The 22,400-nt window shown below is 39.2% G+C and overlaps 1 pseudogene; it reads left to right on the forward strand.

The window, feature by feature from the left end:
- Positions 1 to 349: 349 nt before the first annotated feature.
- Positions 350 to 8,488, forward strand: LOC101547953 (eukaryotic initiation factor 4A-I-like; annotated as a pseudogene).
- Positions 8,489 to 22,400: the final 13,912 nt, after the last annotated feature.

Consider the following 22,400-nt stretch of genomic DNA (forward strand, 5'->3'; position numbering starts at 1 on the left):
TCACCGTAGACAAAATCTGGAAACAATCCAAATGTCTAAGAACAGATGACTAGATAAAGAAACAGACACACACAGACAGACACACACACACAGAAAAATGCTACCCAGCTATAATTGAAAAATAAAATCATGCAATTTTCTGTTATGTGGATGGATTTGGAGAGTACCGTGCTGAGTGAAGTTAGTCAGAAGGATAGGGACAGACACAGAAATGAGTTCTCTCATCTTTTATATCTTTATATCCCTCAGACAAGATATAAAGAAACATAGTAGTAGAATAACAGATGTCCAATGGCAACAGAAACTATCCTTCAGTAGAAAGCTTATCATGGGCTAGTTTTGAAGGATCATGTTTGTGAGTCAGGATTCCTGATCCAGAGACAACGGCCCCAATGGGATGGAGCCCGAAGTTGTTATTGAGAGTAATTTAAATGAAATTGTTGACAGCTTTGATGACATAATCCTCTCCAAATCCCTCCTCCATGGCATCTATGCCTATGTTTTTGAGAAACCCTCTGCCATCCAGCAGTGAGCCTTTCTTCCTTGTATCAAGGGTTAGGATGTGATCCCTCAAGCCCAATCTGGGACTGGGAAAATGACCACTTTTGCCATAACAGTTCTGCAGCAAATTGAACTGGGTTTAAAAGCCACAGATCTTGGTGCTGGCACCAACTAGAGAGTTGCCTCAGCAGATACAAAAGGTGGTCATGGCATTAGGAAATTACTTGGGTGCCTCCTGCCATGCCTGCATTAGGGGTACCAATGTTCATGCTGAGATGCAGAAGCTGAAGATGAAAGCTCCCCATATCATTGTAGGTACCTCAGGACATGTGTTTACATGCTTAACCGGAGATACCTGTCTCCCAAATACATCAAGATGTTTGTGTTGGATGAAGCTGGTGAAATGTTGAGTAGAGGATTCAAGGAACAGATTTAGGATATATTTGAAAAGCTCAATAGCAACACTCAGGTGGTTTTGCTGTCTGCTACAATGCCTTTTGATGTTCCTGAGGTGACCAAGAAGTTCATGAGGGACCCTATTCAAATTTTGGTCAAAAAGAAGAGTTGATTTTGGAGGGTATCCACCAATTCTACATCAATGTGGAGCGAGAGGAGTGGAAGCTGGACACACTGTGTGACTTATATGAAACCTTGACTATCACCCAAGCAGTCATCTTCATCAACACCCGAAGGAAGATTGATTGGCTCACCGAGAAGATGCATGCCTGAGATTTCACTGTGTCTGCCATGCATGGAGATATGTAACAAAAGGAGCGAGATGTAATCATGAGGGAATTCTTCTCTCGTTCCAGTAGAGTATTGATTACCACTGACCTGCTGGTCAGAGGCATCGATGTACAACAGGTTTCTTTTTTTTTATTAGTTTATTTTTAATTAGTGAGTCAACGTGAGGGTACAGTTACAGATTCATACATTTTTTTTTTTTTTTTTTTATAGCTTATAGTAACGTTGTGTTATTTTTTTTTTTTTTTTAATTTTAAATTTATTTATTTTTAATTAGAGAATCACCGTGAGGGTACAGTTACAGATTTATACACTTTTGTGCTTATACTTCCCTCATACAAAGTTTGGGAACCCATCCCTTCACCAGTGCCCATTCTCCACCACCTGTAAACCCAGTGTCCCTCCCACCCTCCCCAATCCCATCTCCCCCCCACCCCACCCTGCCACTGTGGCAAGGCATTCCCTTCTGTTTTCTCTCTCTAATTAGCTGTTGTGGTTTGCAATAAAGGTGTTGAGTGGCCGCTGTGCTCAGTCTCTAGCCCTCATTCAGCCCGCAACTCCCCTCCCCCACATGGCCTTCGACTACAATGTAGTTGGTGATCGATTCTCTGTGTTGACCTTTCCCCGGAACGTGAGGGCAGCCTCGAAGCCATGGAGTCAACCTCCTGGTACTTATTTCTACAGTTCTTGGGTGTTAGTCTCCCACTCTGTTATTCTAAATACCATAGATGAGTGCAATCTTTCTATGTCTGTCTCTCTCTTTCTGACTCATTTCACTCAGCATGAAACTTTTCATGCCCATCCACTTAACTACAAAATTCTTGACCTCCTTTTTTCTAACAGCTGCATAGTATTCCATTGTATAGATGTACCAAAGTTTCCTCAACCAGTCATCCGTTCTGGGGCATTCGGGTTTTTTCCAGATTCTGGCTATTGTAAACAGTGCTGCGATGAACATACATGTGCAGATGTTGTTTCGATTGTACTTTTTTGCCTCTCTGGGATATATTCCCAGCAGTGGTATTGCTGGGTCAAATGGGAATTCAATATCTAATTTTTTGAGAGTCGTCCAAATTGTTTTCCAGAAGGGCTGAACCAGTCGGCATTCCCACCAGCAGTGAAGAAGGGTCCCTTTCTCCCCACATCCTCTCCAACAGCGGTTGCTTTTGTTCTTTTGGATGTGTGCTAGTCTCTGTGGTGTGAGGTGGTATCTCAAAGTTGTTTTGATCTGCATCTCTCTGATGATTAGTGATGCAGAGCACTTTTTCATGTGCCTTTTGGCCATTCGTATTTCTTCCTTGGTAAAGTTTCTGTTCATTTCTTCGCCCCATTTTTTGATGGGGTTGGATGTTTTCTTCTTGTAGAGTTCAACCAGTGCTTTATATACCATTGATATCAACCCCTTATCTGATGGGTATTGTGTAAATATCCTTTCCCATTCTGTGGATAGTCTTTGTATTCTGGTCACTGTATCTCTTGCGGTGCAGAAGCTTTTTAGTTTAATGTAGTCCCATTTGTTGATCTCTGTTTTTACTAGATTGCTTAGTTCCGTGTCACCTTTGAAGATACCTTTATCTTCAATATCGTGGAGGGTTTCGCCAACCTTGTCTTCAATGTACCTTATGGTTTGTGGTCTAATGTTGAGGTCTTTAATCCATTTTGATCTGACTTTTGTGCATGGTGTCAGGTCAAGGTCTAAACCCATTTTTTTGCATGTGGTTGTCCAGTTGTGCCAGCACCATTTGTTAAAGAGGCTTTCCTTGCTCCACTTCACATCTCTTGCTCCCTTATCAAAGATTAGATGGTCATACATTTGGGGTTGTGTGTAGGGATATTCCACCCTGTTCCATTGGTCTACGGCTCTGCCTTTGTTCCAGTACCATGCTGTTTTAATTGTTACTGCTTTGTAGTAAAGTTTGAGGTTGGGGATGGTGATGCCTCCCATCATCTTTTTCCCAAGAATTGTTTTAGCTATCCTTGGACGTTTGTTATTCCATATGAATTTTAGGATTGCTTGATCCATTTCTTTGAAGAATGTCATGGGTATATTTATAGGGATCGCATTGAATCTGTATAACGCTTTAGGGAGTATTGCCATTTTGACAACATTGATTCTCCCTATCCACGAGCAGGGTATATGTTTCCATTTCCTCATGTCCTCTTTAATTTCATGGAGTAGCGTTATGTAGTTTTCTTTGTAAAGGTCTTTTACTTCCTTGGTTAAGCTGATTCCGAGGTACCTGATTTTCTGGGGCACGATTGTGAATGGGATTGCTTTTTTCATGTCCCTTTCCTCTGCCTCATTGTTTGCATATATGAAGGCCATGGATTTTTGGGTATTGATTTTGTAGCCTGCAACTTTACTGTATAAGTCTATTGTTTCTAGGAGTTTCTTAGTAGAGGTTTTAGGCTTCTCTAGATATAGTATCATGTCGTCTGCAAATAGTGAGAGTTTGATTTCTTCCCTTCCTATCTGGATGCCCTTAATCTCTTTTTCTTGTCTAATAGCTATCGCAAGTACTTCCAGTACTATATTGAAGAGGAGTGGTGAGAGTGGGCATCCTTGTCTTGTGCCCGATCTCAGAGGAAAGGCCCTTAGTTTTTCCCCGTTGAGGATAATGCTTGCCGTAGGCTTGTGATAGATGGCTTCGACTATCTTGAGGAAAGTTCCTCCAAACCCCATTTTGGCGAGGGTTTTCATCATGAAAGGATGTTGGATCTTGTCAAATGCTTTCTCTGCATCTATTGATATGATCATATGGTTTTTATCTTTACTTTTGTTGATATGCTGGATTATGTTGATTGATTTCCGAATGTTAAACCATCCTTGCATCCCTGGGATGAATCCCACTTGGTCGTGATGTATGATCTTTTTGATGAGTTGTTGGATCCTATTTGCTAGTATTTTGTTGAGGATCTTCGCATCGGTGTTCATCAGGGAAATTGGTCTGTAATTTTCTTTCTTAGTGGTGTCTTTGTTTGCTTTTGGTATTAGGGAGATATGTGCTTCATAGAAACTGTTTGGGAGAGTTCCTGTTTTTTCAATTTCCTGGAAAAGTTTGAGGAAAACAGGCAATAGGTCTTCTTTAAATGTTTGGAAGAATTCGCCAGTGAAACCATCTGGGCCTGGGCTTTTGTTTTTGGGGAGGTTTTTGATTACCGTTTCAATTTCCTTAACATTGATGGGTCTATTCAGGTATTCCAGGTCTTCTTTCTTCAGTGTTGGGAGATTGTAGGAATCAAGGAATCCATCCATTTCTTTTAGGTTCTCCTTTTTTGTGGCATAAAGACTTTCAAAGTAGTCTCTAATGATCTTTTGAATCTCACTGGTTTCTGTTATGATGTCCCCCTTTTCATTTCTGATTCGATTTATTAGAGTTTTCTCTCTTTCTTTCTTTGTGAGACTTGCTAGCGGTTTATCAATCTTATTTATTTTCTCAAAGAACCAACTCTTTGTTTCATTGATCTTTCGGATTGTTTTTTTGGTTTCGATGTCATTAATTTCTGCTCTAATTTTTATTATTTCTTTCCTTCGGTCTGGTTTGGGGTCCTTTCTCTGGTCCTTTTCTAGGGTCTTGAGTCGTGAAGTCAAGCTATCTATGTGGGTCCTTTCTTCCTTCCTGAGGAATGCTTGGAGAGCTATAAATTTTCCCCTTAACACGGCTTTAGCTGCGTCCCATAGGTTTTGGTAGCTCGTGTCTTCATTCTCATTTGTTTCTAAGTATCTTTTGATTTCTTCCTTGATTTCCTTCTTGACCCACTCATTGTTCAACATGGAATTGTTTAATTTCCAGGTGTTTGATTTGATTTTCCGTATTTGTGGGTGGTTAGCTTCTATCTTCAGTGCATCGTGGTCTGAAAAGATGGTTGATACAATTTCTATTTTTCCGATTCTATTGAGGTATGTTCTGGGGCCCAGTACATGGTCTATTTTTGAAAATGTTCCATGTGCACTGGAAAAGAATGTGTATTCTTTCTTTTTGGGGTGTAAGGCCCTGTATAGGTCTATTAGGCCTCTCTCTTCGATTTCTTCATTCAGAGTCAGTGTTTCCTTGTTGAGTTTTGTTCTTGTGGATCTATCTAGAGGTGATAAGGCCGTATTGAAGTCTCCGACTACAATTGTGCTGTTAGTGATGTCCTCTTTGAAGTCTGTTAGGAGTCGTTTTAAATATTTAGCCGGTCGTTCGTTAGGAGCATATACGTTTAAGAGTGTGATTTCTTCCTGTTGTACATATCCCTTGATAAACAGAAAATGACCTTCGCTGTCCCTTTTGATCTTTTTCATCCTGAAATCTATGTTGTCGGATACCAGGATGGCCACTCCAGCTTTTTTAAGGGGGTTGTTTGCTTGGAGGATTGTTTTCCATCCTTTGACTTTGAGTCTATGTTTACTCTGTTTGTTCAGGTGTGTTTCTTGCAGGCAACAGAATGTTGGGTTTAATTTCCGTATCCATTTAGCCACTCTGTGTCTCTTGATAGGTGCATTTAGGCCATTGACATTGAGAGAGATTATTGTGATGTGGTTTTGTGTCATCTTTCTGTGGGATTTGTTGTTCTTATGGGGCTCCTCCTTGTCTTACAGTAGCCCCTTTAGACCTTCTTTCAAGATTGGTTTTGAGTCTATGAAGTTCCTGAGCTGTTGTTTGTCTGAGAAATAGTGTATGGTTCCTTCGAGTTTGAGTGAGAGTTTAGCTGGATAAAGTATTCTTGGTGAGGCATTCATTTCGTTGAGTTTTTTCACTATGTCCCACCATTGTCTTCGGGCTCGGAGGGTTTCTTCTGACAGATCGGCCGTAAATCTGAGGGGTGCTCCTTTGTATGTGATTTCCCTCTTTGACCTTGCTACTTGTAGAATTGTGTCTCTATCTAGAGCATCCGCCATTCTGACTATGAGATGCCTTGGAGTCTTTTTATTTGGGTCTCTTTTTGCTGGCACTCTTCGGACTTCTTGTATCTGGACGCCTGCCTTCTCCAGCTCTGGGAATTTCTTAGCGATGATGTCTTTGACTATGTTTTTTTCATTGGCGTTACTTCCCTGTGGTTCTGGTACTCCAATGATTCTTATGTTGTTCCTCTTGAAGTCATCCCCCAGGGCTCTGATTCGCTCTATAGCCATTTTGAGGTCTTTGGCCATGATTTGTTGCTGTCTGTAAGCTTTCTGCAGCTCATCCTCAAGCTCGCTGATTCTGTCTTCGGCTGTAGTCATTCTGCTGTTGAGGGCATCTAGTGAGATTTTTATTTCATCTACCGATTGCTGTATTTGTGAGACTTCCGTTCGAAGGTTTGAAATTTCTGCTCTCATTTCTGCTCTGATTTCTTCCTGTATTTTCTTGGTAGACCGTTCGAGCGCTTGATTCATCTCCTCCCTTAATTTATTGGATGTCTGTTCCATAGTTGCTTGGAGTAGGTCGAATCTCCTCCATATTTCCTCTCTGAATTGTTTATCTGAGAGGTCGTAGATGTTGGGAGACTGTTTTGAGGTTTCTAGTATCTTTTGTTCTCCCTCTCTTGGTGGAGGGGATTTTCGCTGTTTCTTCATATTGTCACGGAAGTGCAGAGTTGGAACCTTGTAGTTATTTATTCCTCTTCCTTTTTGTGGGAAGAAGGGGCTCCGATTGTGCTAAACTTCCGTTATTCCCTGATAGCTTTTATAGTGTCAGCCTAAGCTAATGGCTATTTTACATAAATGTTTGAGATCGCAAAAGTGAGTTTTCAAAGGAATACACAGTACGGATTGAGCTGAGGTAGCGAAGAATAACTGCGGCCGCGTTAGCGGCCGCCGCTCCCGAAAGAGGCCACGCCCACTTTTAGGCCACGCCCCCTGAGATGAGGACACGCCCCTAAGCAGCAGAGTGGGGATTGGTCAGGATCCGACGGCGGCGGCGGAAAGGTGCCAGGCAGGGGCTTCAGGAGAAGCCCCGAGCCGCGGCGGGCAGGGGGCGGGGAGGGGGCTTCTCCGCGCTGAGGCAGGCTCTCCAAAGGATTGCCTGTTTACCTGCAGGATGGAGATTGGTCAGGATCCGACGGCGGCGGCGGAAAGGTGCCAGGCAGGGGCTTCAGGAGAAGCCCCGAGCCGCGGCGGGCAGGGGGCGGGGAGGGGGCTTCTCCGCGCTGAGGCAGGCTCTCCAAAGGATTGCCTGTTTACCTGCAGGATGGAGATTGGTCAGGATCCGACGGCGGCGGCGGAAAGGTGCCAGGCAGGGGCTTCAGGAGAAGCCCCGAGCCGCGGCGGGCAGGGGGCGGGGAGGGGGCTTCTCCGCGCTGAGGCAGGCTCTCCAAAGGATTGCCTGTTTACCTGCAGGATGGAGATTGGTCAGGATCCGACGGCGGCGGCGGAAAGGTGCCAGGCAGGGGCTTCAGGAGAAGCCCCGAGCCGCGGCGGGCAGGGGGCGGGGAGGGGGCTTCTCCCAGATTCATACATTTTTGTGCTTATGTTTCCCCCATACAAAGTTCGATAACCCATCCCTTCACCAGTGCCCATTCTCCACCACCAGTAAACCCAGCATCCCTCCCACCCTCCCCAGTCCCGTCTCCCCCCACCCCACACTGCCACTATGGCAGGGTCTTCCCTTTTGTTCTCTCTCTCTGATTAGGTGTTGTGGTTTGCAATAAAGGTGTTGAGTGACCATTGTGTTCAGTCTCTAGTCTATATTCGGCCCGCATCACCCTTCCCCCACATGACCTCCGACCACATTTTACTTGGAGGTCCCTTCCCTGAGTTACCCAGAATGAGAGACCAGCCTCCAAGCCATGGAGACAACCTCCTGGTACGTATTTCTACTATTCTTGGGCGTTAGTCCTATAGTCTATTATTCTATATTCCACAGATGAGTGCAATCTTTCTATGTCTGTCTCTCTCTTTCTGACTCATTTCACTTATCATGATACTTTCCATGCTGATCCACTTATATGCAAACGACATGACCTCATTTTTTCTAACAGCAGCATAGTATTCCATTGTATAGATGTACCAGAGTTTCTTCAACCAGTCATCTGTTCTAGGGCACTCGGGTTTTTTCCAGATTCTGGCTATGTACAACAGGTTTCTTTAGTCATAAACTATTACCTTCCCACTAACAGGAAAAACTATATTCACAGAATTAGTCATAGTGGACATTTTGGACGTAAGGGTATGGCTATCAACATGGTGACAAAGGAAGACAAGAGAACTCTTCGGGATATTGAGACCTTCTAAAACACTTCCATTAAGGAGATGCCTCTCAATGTTGCTGACCTCATCTGAGAGGGCTGTCCTGCTCTGAGCTGTAGCCTGGGCTCTGGCCTTGGGAGGGCTTTAGAAGAGCGAGAGGGGGAAGGGGAGGGAGCCAAGAGCTGAACATCTTGTCTTTTTTCCCCCTTTGAATAAATGTCACTTTTTGCGGCAAAAGGAAAAAAAAAGAAAGCATGGTGTGGGTAGGGAGATAGAATGGGGGAATACTGAAACAATGGTGGAGGGAAGCTGACCTTCTGGTAGAGGGTGTGAAGCTAGACTGATTAATTCAAGAAACCCTGTCATTAACTGTATTGTAAACCACAATGCCTAAAATAAAATTAAATCATATAAAATGGTATTTGCTACTAAACACATAGATTGCACATTGGATATTAAAACTTACTTTGACACACATAGATGTTCTTTATGTAAACAAATGGAGACTTTTCTTTTATTTGTTTATTTATTTATTTAAATTGAATCACCATGTGGAAAGTTACAAAGCTTTCAGGCTTAAATCTCAGTTACACAATGCTAGAACACCCATCCTTTCACCAGTGCACATATTCCAACACCAAGAGCCCCCCACCCCGCCTGTGTAGCTAATAAATTTCACTTTACTTTCTCTTTACTTTGATTACATTCAATATTTCAACAAAAAACTCATTATTATTGTTTGGAGTTCCCCCCCCCCGCCAAAGTCAGACCTGCTGGAAAGGAAGCATTTGATAATTTGTTTTCCATTGCTGAGAATGAAGAGATATGAGGTCGTGTGGCCACAATAGTGGCCCCGAGGTTTTGGATTTCTGTATTTTAGTATTTTAGTAACTAAGCCCAGAAGAATTTCTGCCAGAAGTCACATCATTGCTAGCTCCTACCTCTCTGCTACTTTATATTCCACATATGAGTGCAATCTTTCTATGTCTGTCTCTTTCTTTCTGACTCATTTCACTCAACATGATACTTTCCATGTTGATCCACTTCTATGCAAATTCCGTGACTTCATCTTTTCTAACAGCTGCATAGTATTCCATTGTGTAGATGTACCAAAGTTTCTTTAACCAGTCATCTGTTTTTGGGCACTCCGGTTTTTTCCAGATTGTGGCTATTGTAAACAGTGCTGCAATGAACATAGAAATACAAATATCATTTCTACTATACCTTTTTGCCTCTCCGGGATATATTTCCAGTCGTTGTATTGCTGGGTCAAATGGGAGCTCAATTTCTAATTTTTTGAGAATCATCCATATTATTTTCCAAAAGGGCTGAACCAGTCGGCATTCCCACCAGCAGAGAAGGAGAGTACCTTTCTCCCCATATCCACGCCAACACCGGTTGCTTTTGTTTTTTTTTGGATGTGGGCCAGTCTCTGTGGTGTGAGATGATATCTCTTTGTTGTTTTGATCTGCATCTCCCTGATGATTAGTGATGTCAAGTATTTTCTCATGTGCCTCTCAGCCATTCGAATTTCTTCTTTGGGGAATTTTCTGTTCATTTCATCACCCCATTTTTTGATCAGGTCAGAAATATTCTTCTTGTGGAGTTCAACCAGTGCCTTGTATATCCTTGATATCGATCCCTTATCAGATGGGTATTGGGTAAATACCCTTTCCCATTCTGTAGGCTGTCTTTGTACTTTGGTCACTGTATCTTTTGAGGTGCAGAAGCTTCTTAGTTTAAGGTAGTCCCATTTATTTATCTCTGTTTTCACTTGCTTGACCAGTGGCGTGTCAGCTTTGAAAATATTGTTGGCTACAATGTGGAGGGTTTTACTGACCTTGTACCTTAGGGATTCTGGTCTGGTATGAGGTCTTTAATCCATTTTGATCTGACTTTTGTACATGGTGATAGGTAAAAATCTGAGTCCAGTTTTGCCAGCACAATTTGTTAAACATGCTTTCCTTGCTCCACGTCACATTTCTTACTCCCTTATCAAAGATTAAATGATCATATATTTGGGGTGGTGTGTCAGGATATTCAACCCTGTTCCATTGGTCTGCAGCTCTGCCTTTGTTCTAGTACCATATGCTGTTTTAATTACTACCGCTTTGTAGTAGAGTTTGAAGTTGGGGAGGTTGATTCCTCCCATTTTCTTATTGTTCCATATGGATTTCAGGAGTGCTTGCTCCAAGAAAATGCAGACTTTTCAAAGTTAGTTATCTAAACTTGGGTCAATACCTGTATGGTGTTAGAGGCAGCTATAGGAGAAATCTGATGTCTCTCAGTATTCTCCTTAGTTCTTTCTCTTATTAGTCTGATTCACACAACACATGTTCTTTCTGACAAAGTATATATATGACTACCCATACATAGGTTTATATAATATTTCTTAATATACATATGCATTCAGAATTATCAGCATCTTCTAGTATTTTTTCACATAATGCATTGCTGAAGAATAGTTTAATTTTCTCCTCTGAAGTGTCCACACTTGCTAATTCTGGACATCTGGAATAATAAAACTCTAAAACAAAGTGTATGTAATGCCAGGCACACTTAATCCCTATTTTGAATGAATTATTAACATTAATGTGAAAGAGAGAATTCAATAGACCAAGTAGAATTAATCTTTAATATCACAGTTAATATGTTGCAACACAAAAATCTCCTTTGAAGTAGATTTATTTGTAGGGAGACCTGTTGCATGGGCTTAAAAGAGCTGAAATACCATTTTCCCCCAAAGTAGCAAGTATTCATCCCCAGGCCAGGAAAGGTATCTAATAAAGTGTCGCTATGGTACTGGAGTAGAATTAGATTAATGTGATATCTTTATTCATGGTCTGGGAGTGGGAAAAGGTAAACAATTTCTCCCTTTAGTGTAGTAACTTGGCAGTTGTTTACAATTTTAGCAACAGGAAAAGCAATGCACCATAGAACAGAAAGGCTAGAAATATGAGGAGCGATTATGAAATAAGATTCAGCTTGGAAAACTAAATGCTGATACAAAAGGGAATTATAATATAAAAGAGGAAAATTGTCCAAATTCTGTCCTAAGGCGGGTCTGGGGAAGAGTAAATAAAAAAATCACAGAACTGTTGATTCTCAAATATAATTTGCCACTTCCCAAATGGAGATAAAAATTTTATGTATTTGAAGATACTATACAAGACAGCGTTTAACTCAGAGTGTTGTAACAAGACCACAGAAGGGCACACCAGGTCAATAAACATCTGAGGCCTTGCTAATAGCATCATGGAACAAGTTGGTGGTACTTCCAAAGGAGCCAGGAGAATTGCATTAGCAGATCTACTTGTGATGGGAAGCCATTCACGGTAGAAAGATTTTTGAATTCTAGTAAGTTGGTTGAGGTGGCAGGTACCAGACTTTTTAAAGATGTACTTATGGCAGTCAACCTGTCTGCAATTAAGCATCAGAGCATTCAGATGAACAACACAGAACAATAAATGGAAGGTAAAAATAAAATTCTATTGCTAGATTTATTTAACTAAGCCCAGTAGTTGGAATCCAGTCAAAAACAGTATTTTATGATTCAAATACTACATCTTCTAAATAGTGATGTGGATGAATGGAAGTGATCTGAAACCATAAATGAATGGATTTTCTAGGAAAACAAAGAAATTTGGTTCTGCTTTTAGTTTTCATTTTTCAAATCCCCTCTTTAGCAATGATAAAAGTTGGCACTGAGATGATAGTACAGAGAGTAGGGCATATGCCTTGCGCATGCCTTGCCTGACCCCCATTTGATCCCTGGCACCACACTGTCATCCGAGCATCACCAGAGGAAGTGCTGGTGCTCCTCTCCAGCACTGAGAGGGTACCTTGGGGATTCCCAAGCACTATCCAGCAGGACCTGAGAGCCCCCTGTTCTGCAGGTCTCAGTAACACCATACCTGCAGGCACCAGCACCGAACTGTCCAGTCAGGTTGGCCAAGAAACATTGACTTTTCTTGGGTCCCCTGAGCACTCCCTATGGGTTAGGTGAGGCGTGGGGGGGTCACCAACAAAAAGAGTTTCAAAAGTTATTTAGCAGTATAATTTATTTTTAAGTACTTATTTTTCTTTAACTTTGGATCAATCACATCTAATTAAAATTATAATTCTACTTTCTAGCTAGGCATCGCTGAAAATCTCTATTTTCTACATTCCTAGGAGATGGACAATAGTCTTGCCTCTTAACATTGATATGAGGAGAATTTAATGCATAATTTATAACTGATGTTTTATACAATATCTATGCATATATTGTAGTCTTACAATGGAAGCTGTAAAATCCTATCAGAAGTAGTAAAATTCAGTGGATAAAAATGCATAACTCAATTTCCAGATCTCTTATGAAGCAGTTTATATGTGTACTTATATATATATATATATACACATGCATTTGAGTAACATGGTTGTAATAATGTTAATATTAATATATTTTGGTATACAAGGTTACTGTACCTCAACCACCACCAAAGCACCAGAGATCCTGCAGCTCCTACACTGTCCTTAAGTCACGTCTAGTCCACTTTTTCAATCCTTGCAAAAAAACCCTCCCTCAACCATTTATCAGAGCATTCTTTTCATTTCCTTGTTTTATATTTCTATTTATCACATATGAAGAGAGATCATCTGATATTTCTTTTTTTATGACATTTATTTTGAGGAAAACATCCTTCAATTCAACCTATGTCAATAGAAGCCAAGAAGTGGAATATCTAGATCATATGCTAATTCTGTTTTTAAATTTGAAGAAATCTTCATATTGCTTTCTGTAGTGACCTCATCAGATGACTATCACACCAAAAGTGAGTGTGGGACAGGTTATTGAATCATGCTGCAACTCAGTTTCAGTATTTCTCCCCCAATAATAGTAGTCTTTCTTTGTACATGGGAGTTGTGAGACTTGAGGAAAATATTTATAGCACCAGCTCTGTACACATAATAATTACTCAACAGTGTTAGGTACTCTAAACGTGTATGCAAAATTCAGAGTCACAAAACCCCAAATATATTAAATAAAATATTTTTAATTTGAGTCAGTGATTTGGATGGTGTTTCATTTATCTTTAATGGTAAATCTTAAAATCATAGATGTTTATACATTCTGGTGTCTGGGAAGCAGTGACGTGGAGTGGTTGAAAGCATGGTCCCTGTAGTCAAGTGCACCTGGATTGGCTCTGACTTACATGAATTGTGTTTTGAGGGTTATATAATCACTTCGAAATTTGACTGTCACTGTCATCCCGTTGCTCATCGATTTGTTCGAGGGGACACCAGTAACGTCTCTCATTATGAGACTTATTGTTACTGTTTTTGGCATACCCAATACGCTACGGGTAGCTTGCCAGGCTCTGCCATGTGGGCGGGATACTCTCAGTAGCTTGCTGGGCTCTCCAAGAGGGGTGGAGGAATCGAACACGGGTCGGCCGCATGAAAGGCGAATGCCCTACCACTGTGCTTCAGGGTTTTTTATTTATAAACGTATTATTTACTTTAAGGACTTGTAAAGATACAGGAGCACATGCTCAGACTAAGAGGGAAAGGTATTACTGGAAGTTGACAATTTCCCGCTGCAAACCATATTTCTGTAGCTCCAAAGAGTTGGGAAAGACCAAGGGAATCTCTCTTCTATTTCTCACATCTCGTGGGTCATCTCCTGGCTAGTTCCTAAAACTGGGAATAGTTCCAGGGACATGTTGCAGCTGAGGACACAGAGAACAGAAATGTGAACAGAAATCAGGGACAGTTGGGAGACATAGCTGTGGGCAAATTCTGATGCTTGTGGATAGAAGTTGGCCGGACCTGGTGTCATTGGGCAATGACCATGGGAAGGAACAGACAAACAGGAAACATTGAATGATCTTAAAGGTACAGAGAAAACTTCAGAATCAAAAGAAAGGATTAGAATGATTTCTCTAAATGGGGCTGTGGGGATTAGACGATAAGGGCTACTCTGGAGAAATGTTAGATACTCAAATGCTGTTTTCAGTGTGCACTAAGAATACATATAAAGTACTTTGTGGTTTGTTAATTATTACTATTACTTTATTAAGTAGTTGTGGGGTTTTCCCATTCATGAAGCACTGATTTCCCATAAAATAAGCTAATCCAAATGCATTATATTTTGTTCTCCAAACCAATGAAGTATTATTGTATACTGTCCAAATTAGAAAGTCTGGATGAGGCCACGGAATAGAAATCTCTTCACATTAAATGTTTCTTCCTTTACAGAACACTTTGCTTTCTGTTTACTAGGAGGGAGAACAGATATAAATTTAGTGAAAAGAAAATAAAATAGTTCCTTTAGAATGGGTTAGAAAACTAGACGGAAAACAGTTTTACAAAGAGTGACGGTAGTTTATCTTATTAATGATAGATAGATTACACAATTGGAGATAATGGGGTAAAGCTAGGCAAACTGAGGTTAGCTCTAATCGTGCAAGATTTAAAATATGAACAGTCTGAGAGGATAATTATTAACCCACTTGTCTTCCTATCTACGGAGTCTATGTCACATAGATCAAAACTAGTAGCTTTCTGTTCATAAATTACTCCTGAGGCATAAATTGGGAAATTTTAGAGTTTTCAACTCCATAATCATTTGAGAGCTATTAATATAAGATTGAATTTGCTAACTGGTTTACCAAAGAGCTTGTAATAATTAATATGAGGGCTATTTCTGTACTTTGAAATTTTGGCCACAAGCAAAGACAAACAGAAGTGGGCTAGATTTTTTTTAATTCTGTGAAAGTCAAAGTAGGTTGAAGATTTACACTCTTCTGTAGTGATTCCCACTACCAGTGAACTGTGATTGAGAAGAGCCTTTATTTTAACTAGGCATCAGGATTCCCCTGTAGTTCTCTAGCAATATTCTGTTACAAATTTATTTCAATTTTTTAAAATAAATTTTAATTTTATTGAAAATTAAATTTCATTTATGAAAAATTCAGAATTGTATTCCCATTTCCTTAATTTGTTATTAGCGTATCATGCACTTATGATCTTATGTGGAACATTTATAACTTTTTAAGTAGTGTAGTTCATCACTATTAAAATAATCTGTTATAATGCCCAAAAGGAAAGAGTGAGAAAGTGAGAGACAGACAGACAGACAGAGAGACTGTCTAGAGAGAGAGAGAGGAGAAAAGTGCCTGCCATAGAGGCAGGTGTGGTGGGACAGGGAGTGGGAAACAGGACATTGTGGGTGGGAGATATACACTGGTGAAGGGACAAGTATTATAACAATGTATGACTGAAACCCAATCATGAACAACTTTTTAACTGTGCATCTCACTGTGATTCAATAAAAAAAATAAAAATAAAGTAATCTGATTTGATCATCAAAACTAAAAATGCCATGCTAGGCATCAATAAACTAATTCATTTTTATTATTAGTTGATCTAATTGGTGATCATTCACTTAATGATCAACTGATCACTTACATCCAGAAGATAAGATTCACATTTTCTTTTTCTTTTAGTTTTTGGATCATGTCTGGAAGTACTCAGGACTTTCTCCTGGATCTGTGTTCAGGAATCACTCCTGGTGGGGTGCTAAGGATTGAACTGCATACAAGACAAAAGACTTACCTACTTTACTATCTCTCCATCCCAGGATCTAAATTTTCAATACATTTTTGTCATATATGTTAAATCTATATGTGCTACTTAAGATATAGGAGTATCTTTTTGACTGGACAGATATTCTGTCTTGTTGCTTGTACAGAAAGATACGTATATAGAGCACACAGTAAGCAATAGATGTTTGCTGAGTGAATATATGTTTATCATTTCTGATGCCTCAATATATGGCTTTGTAAAGCCTATATGAAGCATGACTTTAATCTCATGTTCAAAATGTCCATACAATAAGTTACCATAATGTTTATTAAATCAATTTAACCTCCCTTGTCACATTTAATAATATAACTTGAATTACCCAATGATATATTACTAAGTAATTATTCTTTTTGGAGACTGGGATGTTAAGATAATCAAATGACAAATTCAGCAGGCAATTTCTGTCAGAGAACTGTTCAGCATGCCCAGAAGGATATTAGCAAACTTAGGATCTTTCATAACAGCTAAAGTTAAGAAAAAGAGCTCTAATTCCTACTTACTGGGCTCCTATCCAATGCTCCAACTCTACAGTTACTTGTGCCTATGTGAGAAGTGAATGTGGCATTTTAAATCTAAATGGCCTCTTAACAACATTCTCATTGAACTGGACAGTATTCTAACATTTTTGATTAAGGAATTTCCGAAACCAAATAAACTTTTGACATTCACATACCTTTGTAATTAAAAATTTGCTATGGGATAATATGCTGGTTATATCTCAAGTTCTTTATTAATAAAAAAAGTGAAAATTCACTTCCATGCTTTTTTAAAAGGTCTAACATAAAAATCGTATTTGGAAATTTTTAAGATAAGTTGCACATAACAACCTCCCCAAACCCCAACCTCCCTGCCGTTGAACATTGAATTTTTTTTTCCTGGAGTTTAAACAATGTTATTTAAAAGGTGATTTTGAGAGTTGAAGGACCCCTAAGGAACACTCTAATCCATGCTCCTCTTGAGCAGTCAGGACCTTTACAAACCTGATACAAAAGGACACATAAGGCTCAGACTCAGCATTTTTGTGTGTGCGGGGGGGGGGGGGGGGGGGGGGGAGGGGGGGAGGGTTGGGAACACAGCTGGTGATGCTCAGGTGATACTCCTGGCTCTGCACTCAGGAATCACCTCTGGTGGTTTGGGGGGGACAATATGGGATGCCAGGGATGGAACCTGGGTCAGAATATTATTTAAATAATAATATTAAATAATATTTTATTTAATATTATTATTAAATTTTTATTTTATTTATTTTAATTTTATTTAATATTATTAAATAAAAATAATATTGAGTTACCATTAGTTTATAATGCTCTATACACCTCAATGTGTATATAAGCATCCCTGCATGTGCCACTGACATTCCAATGCTTTTCCTACTCTCAGACTGACTACCCTTTTCTTCCAGCACTGCTCTTGTCCTGACCCAATTTTCACAGAATATAAGTATCATTTTTGTTGTGATTAGTTTATTGTGGCTATTTATATTGCACACACACAAAAAACCCATACAATAATTGTCTCTCCTCTTTCTGATTTTTTTTCTTAGCATAATCACCTCAAGTCCCATTCATATTGTCACAGAAGGCAAGATATCAATATTTGTGTAGTATTCCATTGATTATACCTCTTCTATTATCCACTCACAAATGAGTAATTAGTTTTTCTCCCAGGACTCATCTATTATAAGTACTGATGCTATGAATAGAGAGGTGCATATGTATTTTTTGAATTGATGTTTTTATATTCTTGGAAAAATATCTAAGAGTAGTATTCTGAGTCATATGGTATTTTTCATTTTTCAAGGAATATCCTGATCATTTTCCAGTATACCAATTTACATTCCTACCAACTTTACACAAAAAAGTTCCTTCACCTCCACACCCTTGAAGACACATGCTGTTTAGTCTTTTTGCCCATGATTAACATTGGGCAATATATCTTATTGTGGTTCTTATTTGCATTTCCCTAATAATAAGCAAAGGTGAGCTTGTTTATCATTTATATGTGATCTGTGATGGAGTGTCTGCTCAGCTCTTCTCCCCAGTACTAATTCTACATAGTATGGGAAGTTTACCTTTAACCTATTGGTGATATTTCTATATGAGATGAATATTGTTACCCAATATCACTCAAGGTATGCATTGGCAAATTTGTTCTTTTATTATGATGGCCTTGGATCACGTTTTGGTTTCATTTTATTTTATTAGTGAATAACCATGAGACAAAGTTACAGACTTACAGGTTTTCATGCTTACATTTCAGTCATACAATGATCGAGTGCCCATCCCTCCACCAGTGCCTATTTTCCACCACCAATGGTCCCAGCATCCCTCCCACCACCACCACCCTGTCCCCTTCATCCCACCTTGCCTCTGTGGCAGGGCATTCCCATTTGCTTGCTCTCTCTTTCTGGGTGTTGTGGTTTGCTACAGAGGTGTTAAGTAGGTATCTTGTTTGGTCTATGGTCAATTTTCGGCCTGTATCTCCCATCCCTAGTGGGCCCGCCTAGCACCCTTTGCTTGGTGATCCCTTCTCTATCAGAGCTGCTTCTTCACCTAGCGTGTAAGGTCAGCTTCCAAGCTGTGGAGTACTCCTCTTGATACCTATCTCTACTATTCTTGGGTGTTAGTCTCCCATTCGGTTACTTTATATTTGGATCACATTTTGAATGTTTTGTTTTATTTTGTTTTCAGGGGTTAGAAAGAAAAACCTAAAGATCTTCCCTTCTTAGGTAAACCTAGCAAGGGCTGGAGCGATAGCACAGCAGGTAGGGTGTTTGCCTTGCACTCGGCAGACCCAGTTTCAATTCCTCTGTCCCTCTCGGAGAGCCCGGCAATCTACCAAGAGTATCCCGCCTGAACGGCAGAGCCTGGCAAGCTAACTGTGGTGTATATAATATGCCAAAAACAGTAACAACAAGTCTCACAATGGAGACATTACTGGTGCCTGCTCAAGCAAATCGATGAACAATGGGACGACAGTGCTACAGTGCTTTGAAAAACAAAAACAAAAATCAACTATCACCTGAGTGAATTGCACAATGGTAGTAGTCCCTTAAGGATGTGTTGCTTCCAGTTAAGCTAGTGCCATTGGGGCACCTTTCCATTGGGTGGCAGTGCATGTTCAGAACAACCTAAGACTGTGAACTTAACACAGTTTCTTTGAGATGTAACTTTTAAAAATTCCAATAACATTTTTCTATAAAAGGCATTGATTATATAATTAATAAAAGAAATCATCTCCCATATATTTAAATTTTAAATGATTAATTGTAGAGACCATATTTATCTTGTTCATTATAATAGCTCTGGTAATTCATTCAGTGTTTGGCTAGTAGGTATTCAAGATTTTAAAAAGAACTTATGCCAGTATAAAAACCTAAAGACAAATTTTGAGTTGGGAAAAGAGTCGTTTTTCCCATCTACTCAACCAACTGTCCAGGGTTTCAGCCTAAAGTATCCCATACTTGGTAATCTAAACTCTATTAAACTCAGTAATCATTTTTATCTGGCGCAGTTTAGAGAGATGTGCAAGGTCCTGTCTGTTCTAAGCACAGCACAGGTGGCAGCCATTCAAGTTACCATGTCCCATTAAATCATGTCTATAGTTATGCAACCTATTTTCTATTTCTTATATGTTTGTATTCTAAATTCAATTTTTTAAAAATAGAACTACGGAGGTGAAAACAGTCGGTTATGATGCTTGTAGGAGTTTTGATTCTTGTTGATCTGTTTTGACTGTTTATTTTTCATTAAAGATGTTTTTAAAACTATTTTGTTGAGCCAGGGTGCATTTTGGAAAGTGTTTTTGGCTATAGACAAATACCATCTGTAATAAAGTAAACTTGGAATTATTTGTAAGAAAAAAGATTATTATTACAAACCGAAACCAGAAAATGATCTCAAAATTAGTTCTTGGAGAAAAACAAGAAGAATATACAGGTTAAAAAATTGCAACGATTATTTCAAAAAATAATTGTCACTTAAAATTGATCAATCCATAGTTGCATTTTTAAGGTCTCTGTCTCATTAAATAATTGTTTAAATGAACAGAATTTTTACAAATTGAAATATAAATGTCCATGAAGGATTTGAGTTAAAATAAACATATTATTTTGACATACATGTTCAAGTTTTAAAACTTATTTTCATGTGTGAATGGACTTTTTATGTACCATATGATGGAGACTATAAGAGTCTGTTTGATGTAAGGCATTACAATTATAATTTTAATTATAATTCTGTTTGATGGTAAGGTATTACACTTACAATTTTCAGAGGTATTTTTAAGACTCTTGCTATTTTTCCTTATTAAGATCAATTTGCACCAAAAGTATAAAATAAACCACATAAAACAAATAAATAGCATAGAGATCAATTTATTACTAACATAAGCATAGTCAGTGCAGAATCAAAGAAAATTGAATTTTAATTTCCTCTTGGCCATTACTTGAGGAAATCAACAAATGATACTATCTACCAAAAGAATATGATATAGAACCTATCAAACAGAAATACATCTTACCTATTGATAATTGAATACATGATGTGAATTTTTTAAATATCGCTTTTTAACAAACAACAAAATCATAAAGATATTTATAATTTATTTAAAAAAGAGTTTCTAATGATTATTGAAAGCTAATATTAGAACATATCTTAAAGAGTCAGTGAATAAATAAAGCTAAGACTTTACTCCTTCAAGACCAGTCAGGAAAGAAATTATTCTCCCAGACTGAATTTAGCCAGATATTGACTTACAACAGCCCCAATATGGTTAATAACTTGGCCTAAAGGATGGAAAGTGACTTAACTACAAATCATACCTATTGTTATAATTAGTATTTCTCCCTGCTCACTTTCCTGCTCAGGATAATAAAAATGAGGAAAGGTTGGGTAAATATGTGATTGAATATAAATAAGGACAGATTTCTGTGTTTCATACTCCCATTCCTGTCTTAGAGCATGCCTGTATTATAATCTACTGTGCTGCCACATAAACAAAGAGCAGGACACTACAGCTGAAAACTATGTCCAAAAGCTTCAACCCATGGCCCTCAAAATATTTGTCAATTTGTGATGTCAAAATTTTCAGGTGACTTAAACTGAGACTAAGAATCTCTGTTTGTATCAAGCAATGAGGACTTTAAAACTTTCTGAGGCATTTCCCTGCATGGAATTGGGTAATGCTTTTAAATTACTACCAATAAAACTGGCATATAGTCACTGAGCACTTAATGAGATGTCCCAGGAAGTTAGTCTCCTCGGAGGCAGCTTTTAAGTGAACTAGTTTCAGTGAGTGGTGTTGGCTTTGGATTGGAAATAAAGCTGCAATTCTGACCTGACTGTAATGAGTCTCTTCTATTTGTATTCTCTCTGACCTTGTCCAAATGCCAATTATAAATGCTGGTAGAGTGACATCTGAGTGGAAATCTGAAGACAATGAATCTTATTATAAAGTCTCACATGTGACCCGATTAGAAATAGCTAAATGTATTTATTTTTCCTGATAACTCCAAACTCTAACACTTGAAGGTATTCTGTGTCCATGGATTCTCTCCTCCCACGATATTCTTTTCTTCATTCTTCCCATGGTTGGCTGTTCCTCAAACCGCAGTATTTCAGAAGTCATCTCTATACCAATCTCCCTGTTAAGGTAAACTGTTCCAATCTCACCTAATTTTATGAGTTAAAATCTTAACGCCCAATGTGACTATAAATTGGAGATAGAGCTTACAAAGAGGCGATTAATGTTAGATGGTCATAAGGTTGGAGTCTAAATCCAATAGCAATACATCATTATAAAAAGAAATACTGTCGCTGTCACTGTCACCCCGTTGCTCATCGATTTGTTCGATGGGGGCACCAGTAACGTCTCTCATTGTGAGATTTATTGTTACTGTTTTTGGCATATCCAATATGCCACGAGTAGCTTGCCAGGCTCTGCTGTGCCGGCATGATACTCTCAGTAGCTTGCCGGGCTGTCTGAGAGGGGCAGAGGAATCGAATACAGGTCGGCCACGTGAAAGAAAACACCCTACCGCTGTGCTATCGCTCTAGCCCAAAAAGAAATACTAGAGCACTTTATTTTTATGTGGGCACAAAAGAAAAAATAATGTTGTAAAAAGACCTTGTGAGAAAAAAAGGTAAGAAAATGACTATTTCTGGAGCTGGGCAACAGCACAGCGGGTAGGGCGTTTGCCTTGCACGTGGCCAACCCGCGTTTGATTCCCAGCATCCCATATGGTCCCCTGAGCACCGCCTGGAGTAATTCCTGAGTGCAGAGCCAGGAGTAGCCCCTGTGCAGTGCCAAGTGTGACCCAAAAGGCAAAAAAATAAAATAAAAGAAAGAAAGAAAAAAGAAAGAAAAGAAAATGACT

Source organism: Sorex araneus, chromosome 1 (assembly GCF_027595985.1).
Source record: "Sorex araneus isolate mSorAra2 chromosome 1, mSorAra2.pri, whole genome shotgun sequence".
NCBI classification, from domain to species: Eukaryota; Metazoa; Chordata; class Mammalia; order Eulipotyphla; family Soricidae; genus Sorex; species Sorex araneus.